Raw genomic sequence first — 8751 nt, 5'->3', positions numbered from 1 at the left:
GGGTCAATATATGACTACAGTGGATCTAAAGGATGCTTATCTTCATATTCTGATACACAAAGATCATCATCGGTTTCTCAGGTTTGCCTTTCTGGACAGGCATTACCAGTTCGTAGCTCTTCCTTTTGGATTAGCTACAGCCCCAAGAATCTTCACAAAGGTTCTAGGGTTGCTTCTGGTGGTCCTAAGGCCGCGGGGCATATCAGTGGCCCTTATCTAGACGACATCCTGATACAGGTGTCAAACTTCCAAATTGCCAAGTCTCATACGGACATAGTACTGGCATTTCTGAGGTTGCATGGGTGGAAGGTGAACGAGGAAAAGAGTTCTCTATCCCCACTCACAAGAGTTTCCTTCCTAGGGACTCTGATAGATTCTGTAGAAATGAAAATTTACCTGACGGAGTCCAGGTTATCAAAGCTTCTAAATTCCTGCCGTGTTCTTCATTCTATTCCGCGCCCTTCGGTGGCTCAGTGCATGGAAGTAATGGGCTTAATGGTAGCGGCAATGGACATAGTGCCATTTGCACGCTTACATCTCAGACCGCTGCAACTATGCATGCTCAGTTAGTGGAATGGGGATTACACAGATTTGTCCCCTCTACTAAATCTGGATCAAGAGACCAGGGATTCTCTTCTCTGGTGGCTATCTTGGGTCCATCTGTCCAAAGGTATGACCTTTCGCAGGCCAGATTGGACAATTGTAACAACAGATGCCAGCCTTCTAGGTTGGGGTGCAGTCTGGAACTCCCTGAAGGCTCAGGGATCGTGGACTCAGGAGGAGACACTCCTTCCAATATATATTCTGGAACTGAGAGCGATATTCAATGCTCTTCAGGCTTGGCCTCAGTTAGCAACTCTGAGGTACATCAGATTTCAGTCGGAAAACATCACGACTGTGGCTTACATCAACCATCAAGGGAGAACAAGAAGTTCCCTAGCGATGTTAGAAGTCTCAAAAATAATTAGCTGGGCAGAGATTCACTCTTGCCACCTGTCAGCTATCCATATCCCAGGTGTAGAGAACTGGGAGGCGGATTTTCTAAGTCGACAGACTTTTCATCCGGGGGAGTGGGAACTCCTTCCGGAGGTGTTTGCACAATTGATTCATCGTTGGGGCAAACCAGAACTGGATCTCATGGCGTCTCGACAGAACGCCAAGCTTCCTTGTTACGGAGCCAGGTCCAGGGATCCCAAGGCGACGCTGATAGATGCTCTAGCAGCGCCCTGGTTTTTCAACCTGGCTTATGTGTTTCCACCGTTTCCTCTGCTCCCTCGACTGATTGCCAAAATCAAGCAGGAGAGAGCATCAATGATTTTAATAGCGCTTGTGTGGCCACGCAGGACCTGGCATGCAGATCTAGTGGACATGTCATCCTTTCCACCATGGACTCTGCCTCTGAGACAGGACCTTCTACTTCAGGGTCCTTTCCACCATCCAAATCTAATTTCTCTGAGACTGACTGCATGGAGATTGAACGCTTGATTTTATCAAAGCGTGGCTTCTCCGAGTCAGTCATTGATACCTTAATACAGGCACGAAAGCCTGTCACCAGGAAAATTTATCATAAGATATGGCGTAAATATCTTTATTGGTGTGAATACAAGGGTTACTCTTGGAGTAAGGTCAGGATTCCCAGGATATTATCCTTTCTCCAAGAAGGTTTGGAAAAAGGATTGTCAGCTAGTTCCTTAAAGGGACAGATTTATGCGCTGTCTATTCTTTTGCACAAGCGTCTGGCAGATGTTCCAGATGTTCAGGCATTTTGTCAGGCTTTAGTTAGAATCAAGCCTGTGTTTAAACCTGTTGCTCCGCCATGGAGCTTAAATTTGGTTCTTAAGGTTCTTCAAGGAGTTCCATTTGAACCTCTTCATTCCATAGATATCAAACTTTTATCTTGGAAAGTTCTTTTTTTGGTAGCTATTTCCTCGGCTCGTAGAGTCTCTGAGTCATCTACCTTACAATGTGATGCTCCTTATCTGATTTTCCATTCGGATAAGGTAGTCCTGCATACCAAACCTGGGTTTTTACCTAAGGTGGTATCTAACAAGAATATCAATCAAGAGATTGTTGTTCCATCCTTGTGTCCTAATCCTTCTTCAAAGAAGGAACGTCTATTACACAATCTGGACGTGGTTCGTGCTTTAAAGTTTTACTTACAAGCTACTAAAGATTTTCGTCAAACATCTGCTTTGTTTGTGATCTACTCTGGTCAGAGGAGAGGTCAAAAGACTTCGGCAACCTCTCTTTCTTTTTGGCTAAGAAGCATAATCCGCTTAGCCTATGAGACTGCTGGACAGCAGCCTCCCGAAAGGATTACAGCTCATTCTACTAGAGCTGTGGCTTCCACTTGGGCTTTTAAAAATGAGGCTTCTGTTGAACAGATTTGCAAGGCGGCGACTTGGTCTTCGCTTCATACTTTTTCAAAATTCTACAAATTTGATACTTTTGCTTCTTCGGAGGCTATTTTTGGGAGAAAGGTTTTACAGGCAGTGGTACCTTCCATTTAAGTACCTTCCTTGTCCCTCCCTTCATCCGTGTACTTTAGCTTTGGTATTGGTATCCCACAAGTAATGGATGATCCGTGGACTGGATACACCTTACAAGAGAAAACACAATTTATGCTTACCTGATAAATTTATTTCTCTTGTGGTGTATCCAGTCCACGGCCCGCCCTGTCATTTTAAGGCAGGTAATTTTTACATTTAAACTACAGTCACCACTGCACCCTATGGTTTCTCCTTTCTCTGCGTGTTTTCGGTCGAATGACTGGATATGGCAGTTAGGGGAGGAGCTATATAACAGCTCTGCTTTGGATGTCCTCTTGCAACTTCCTGTTGGGAATGAGAATATCCCACAAGTAATGGATGATCCGTGGACTGGATACACCACAAGAGAAAAAAATTTATCAGGTAAGCATAAATTGTGTTTTTTATTTTTTAACAGTATACACAATGGGCATATACCTGGTATAAGAAGGTCTTGGGGATTCATACCTCTACAATATATAGAAAATATGTCAATAATATTGTGGCAACGTAGTATAGTTTAAGGACAAATAAAACTCTGCTTAATATACTTTGCATTAAGAGATTATTTTTTAACACATGATGGTAGATTTACTAAATGTCAAGCGGACATGATTCACTATAGTGAATTATGTCCATTCGACATCACTAAATGCCGACAGTGTACGCAGTTGGCGTTTATCATTGCACAAGTATTTCTAGTGAATCGGCTGCTAGCAGGGGCTGTCAATCATCCCGATTGTATCAGATCGGGATGATTTCAATCTGCCACCTAAAAGGTGGTCAGGTTAAGGAGCCGCAGTCTTTTGACCACAGCTTCTTAATTTCCGTTTCAGGTGAGCCTCAAATGATGGGACTCTGAAGCAGCATCCGCTTTTTTATTAATGGAGTCCATGATTTCAATAAGAATAAAAAGCTGGCAAAATAATTGGTTTATTTAGAATCAATGTTTATAAAACACATGACATAAGGCAACCGATTTCCAAATGTTAGGGCCAAAATAATGTGAATATGTATTCATCTTTACAACAGCTTCACACCACAGACAGCTGTGGGCCCCATTACATATGCGGCGTCGCCCGCAAAAGCCATTGATGCCAGTTTTTGAGCGGGTTTGGTATCCTATATACAGTGCCGCATATAAATGCGGCACATATATTTCACCCGTAATTTTTACTCCCATAGGCTAACATGGGACTGCGTCAAAAATCAGTATCCAATATCCAGCGCAAGGACTTACGTGGCGAAAATGAAGAAATCTTACTCCATTTTTACCTCTCCATAAAAGGCAGCCGTAGCAAGCCTTGCACTGAGTATGGGAGCACCGTAACTCCCGAAAATGCCTGCAAAAATAAACTAACACCTAACGCATGTGCAATGTCTATCTACCTGTCAACCGCATTCCCCTACCGCAATAACTAATAAAGTCTATTAACCACTATATCCTCCATCAAACCCACACCGCAAATTACCTATTAAAACTATTAACCCTTAATCCGCCATTAACCCACAACACAATAAACCTATTAAAGTATTAAACCCTAAACTGCCAAAGTCCACAACGCAATAAACCTATTAAAGCATTAACCCTTAAAGCGCCAAAGCCCACAACGCAATAAACCTATTAAAGTATTAACCCCTAAACCACCAAAGCCCACAACGCAATAAACCTAACCCCTAACCTAACACCCCCTAAATGAACCCAAATTACCTAATTTACAAAATACTAAAGTTACAATTAAATAAAAAAAAACTAACACTACTTTAAAAATACAAATAAACTAAGTATAAATTAAAGGGACAGTCTAATCAAAATTCTGGAGTAGACTGTCCCTTTAAGCTACAATTACAGAAAATAAAAAAATCTAAGATTACAGAAAATAATAAGGAAAATTACCAAATTTTGCAAAAAATTATATCTAATTCCTATGAAAATAAAAAAGCCCCTCCAAAATAAAAACGCCCCCTAATCTAATAAACTACCAGTAGCCCTTAAAAGGGCTTTTTGCAGGGCATTGCCCCAAGATAATCAGCTCTTTTTCTAGAAAATACACAACCCCCCTAACAGTAAAACCCCCCACCCACTAAACCCCCCAAAATAAAATAACCTAAAACTAAAAACCCTAAACTACCCATTGTCCTGAAAAGGGCATTTGTTGGGCATTGCCCTTAAACAGGCATTCAGCTCTTTTACTGCCCACCCTATCTAAATAAAAAAAAAAAACCTTAAAAAAACCTAAGTTTAACCCCCAAGTGGTCCTCACCTGTCCTGAAGTCCGGCGGAGAAGGTCCTGTTCCAGAAAGTGAAGTCTTCTTCCAAGCAACCTCTTCTTTCTTCTTTTAGGATCCAGCCAGCGCGGAGCAGAGGGCGGAGCTGAAGACCGATGACCGCTGAGTTGAAGACCGGCGACCGCAGAGCCATGGAGCGTGGAGGATCCTGTTCATACGATCTCCGCCGTACACTGAATAGGAATTCAAGGTACACAATTAAAAATGGCATCCCTTGAATTCCTATTGGCTGATTTGAGCCTTCAAATTCAAATCAGCCAATAGGATAAGAGCTACTGAAATTCTATTGGCTGATTTGAATAGCCAATATAATTTTAGTAGCTCTTATCCTATTGGCTGATTTGAACAGTCAATAGGATTTCAGTAGCTTTCATCCTATTGGCTGATTTGAATTTGAAGGCTCAAATCAGCCAATAGGAATTCAAGGGACACCATTTTTAATTGCGTACCTTGAATTCCTATTCAGTGTACGGCGGAGATCGTATGAAGAGGATCCTCCATGCTCCATGGCTCTGCGGTCGCCGGTCTTCAGTTCCAGGCTCGCCGGTCTTCAATTCCAGGGTCGCCGGTCTTCAGCTCTGCGGTCATCGGTCTTCAGCTCCACTCTCCGTTCCGCGCTGGCTGGTTCCTGGAAGAAGAAAGAAGAGGTCGCCGCTTGGAAGAAGACTTCACCGCCTGGAACAGGACCTTCTCCGCCGGACTTCAGGACAGGTGAGGACCACTTGGGGGTTAGACAGGGTTTTTTAAGGGGTTTTTGGGGGGCTTTATTTTATTTAGATAGGGTGGGCAGTAAAAGAACTGAATGCCCGTTTAAGGGCAATGCCCAACAAATGCCCTTTTCAGGGCAATGGGTAGTTTAGGGTTTTTAGTGTTAGGTTATTTTATTTGGGGGGTTTCGGTGGGTGGGGGATTTACTGTTAGAGGGGGATTGTGTATTTTCTTGAAAAAGAGCTGATTGTCTTGGGGCAATGCCCTGCAAAAGGCCATTTTATGGGCTACTGGTAGTTTATTAGATTAGGGGGTGTTTTTATTTTGGGGGGCTTTTTATTTGCATAGGGATTAGGTATATTTTTTGTAAAATTTGGTAATTTTCTTTATTATTTTCTGTAATCTTTGATTTTTTATTTTCTGTAATTGTAGCTTAAATTGACAATCTACTCCAGAATTTTGATTAGATTGTCCCTTTAATTTATACTTAATTTATTTGTATTTTTAAAGTAGTGTTAGTTTTTTTTAATTTAATAGTAACTTTAGTATTTTGTAAATTAGGTAATTGGGGTTCATTTAAGGGGTGTTGCTAAGTGTGGGGGTGTTAGGTTAGGGGTGTTAGGTTAGGGGTTAGGTTTATTGCATTGTGGGATTTGGTGGTTTAGGGGTTAATACTTTAATAAGTTTATAGCGTTGTGGGCTTTGGCAGTTTAGGGGTTAATACTTTTATAGGTTTACTGCGTTGTGGGCTTTGGCTGTTTAGGGTTTAATAGTTGTAATGGGTTTATTGCACTGTGGGTTAATAGTTTTAATAGGTAGTTTGCGATGTTGGGGTTGGCGGATTTAGGGGTTAATAATTTAGTTATTACTTGCGGTGTGGGTTTGATGGCGGATATAGGGGTTAATAGTTTAATTAGACTTATTGGGTTGTAGGGGGTTGTCGGTTTAGGGGTTAATACTTTTATTAGTAGTAGTGAGAGGGGGGATTGCGGATTTAGGGGTTTTTTACGTGTCAGGCTTATTTGTTGGAGGCGTGTTAGACTTTTACGGGAGATTTGTTATTTTCTTTACTTTTATTAGGCGCCGGCAGTTTCTAAAGTGCCATAAGTCACTGGCGACTCCAGAAATTTGAGCTCATTTCTGGACATCGCTAGTTTATCTGACTTACGGCACTTTATGAGCTGCCGGCACCGTATATGTAATAGCCCGATGTGCGAGGTGAAACTGCAGGCGGTGTGGGTCGCAGCAATTGCACTGAAGCCTGCGCCGTATATGTAATCGCGCCCTGTATTGTTAGAAATTGATTTTAAAAAAATGCAAAATAAGTGTTTCATTTACACAAATCCATGCCTAGTAATATTATAAAAACTCACCATCTTGCTAGAGAAATTTCTTGCGAGCAATGGAGCAAAAAGTTAAGACATCAGTTAATATAAATATCTACATTTGTTTCAAATCGCAGATTCTATATCAGAGCTCTACTCAAGAAAAAACAGATATAGAAATGACTGCATCTTAAAAGGAAACATTTTTAATAAGTATACATAGATACAATAATATTATTATTTTTAAAATACTTGAACATATTTTGAATTTCATATTACAAATCTTCCCTACAACATTTTGACTTGGTTGCTTTTTGTGATGTTGCTTAGTTAGAAGATCACTACAGAGATGCATGAAAACTACTTGATCTTCCTCTGTAATTCAAACTTAAATCAAAATTAAACTTTTATAATTCAGATAGAGCACTGGTTTTAAAACCTGTCCTCACGCTTCCCCAACAGGCCAGGTTTTGAGGATATCTGAACTTATTTTACCTGCTCTCATCCAAGGTAATCCTGAAAATCTGAGGACAGGTTTGAAAACCAGTGAGAGAGAGCATAAAAATGTAAACAACTTTACTTCTGATGTCAAATTTACTTTGTTCTCTTGCTATCCTTTTTTAAAGAGTAAGCTCAAGAGCAGCGACATAATACTGGAAGCCAATGACAAGAGGCATATGTGCAACCACAGCTAGCTCCCAGCAGTACACGTCTATTCCTGAGCCTACCTTGGCATAATCTTCAGGAGAACAAGACACAATTATTAACAATGGAAAATTGGATAGTTTTTAAAATTGCATGGCTTGCTTTATCTGAATCATAAATGTGTTGTTGCTTTTTGGTTGCATGTGGTTTTTTAAAATGAAGTAACAATTTTTTATGTCATTTTAACACACAAAAAAGGAAATGTTTGTGGTTTTCGTGCAGAGATATAAACTTTTGTGGTATATTCTTCAGTTACAATATATATTGGGTTTTATATAAAGCTACAAACTTCATGTGACTTTAAAGTATAAGTGATGTTAAACCCTAACTAATCAAATGCCATATATTTCATTTTTGCCATCAAAGAAGTATATGCGTACCTTTTTTGTTTTTAATCTATCAGTGAAAGGGTTAAATTAGTGCATATAGTAATGCTTCTATTGCAATGTTATACCGGCCCACATGATTTTTTTTTTTTATGACAATTTCAGTTAATATCCAATCAACGTGTGTGTCATATGACAATCTTGAAGTACAGCCCTTTTAAAGCTCTTAGAAAGCCTATGTAGAGAATAGATATGACTGCTCTACACATTCAAGCCCAGCCAAAAGAGGAAATGAATGGGGACAGAGGAACAGAAAATACCAATTAGGGTTATAAATCTTTTATTATAAAATATATAAACACTTTTTTAAATAAAAACAATAACATTAAATAATAAGAATAACATTCTTATGGTTTGAAATTTACCCTCACTTTAAATTGTTTATAGTTTTATAAAAAGTTTTTTCGTAGGCTTACAATTATTTTTATCACTCAATATGCTTCCATACAAGTTAAAGGGATACTAAACCCAATTTTTTTCTTTAATGATAAAGATAGAGCGTGCAATTTTAAGCAACTTTCTAAATTTATGCAAGGGTTTCAGTCGCACTAACCCGACAAACATAAAATGCAATTGTGCTCTTACGATCACATTTACTTTCAACTTGTAATATGTCCGCTATTTTAATGCACGCAAAAACTCGATAGCGCTGGATCTCAACAGCGTGCCACTTGTAATCTAGACCATAATGTGTGGATGCACTTAATGTGAAAGAGATAAGTTATAGTCGAACAAACATATAGCTCAAATTCTATTTTATATTTACGTTCAGAACTTGGACAATAGTATACTGTCCATTTAACTATTTCT

The sequence above is a fragment of the Bombina bombina genome, chromosome 7 (assembly GCF_027579735.1).
Source record: "Bombina bombina isolate aBomBom1 chromosome 7, aBomBom1.pri, whole genome shotgun sequence".
NCBI lineage: Eukaryota > Metazoa > Chordata > Amphibia > Anura > Bombinatoridae > Bombina > Bombina bombina.
Note: the sequence above shows the minus strand (reverse complement) of the source record.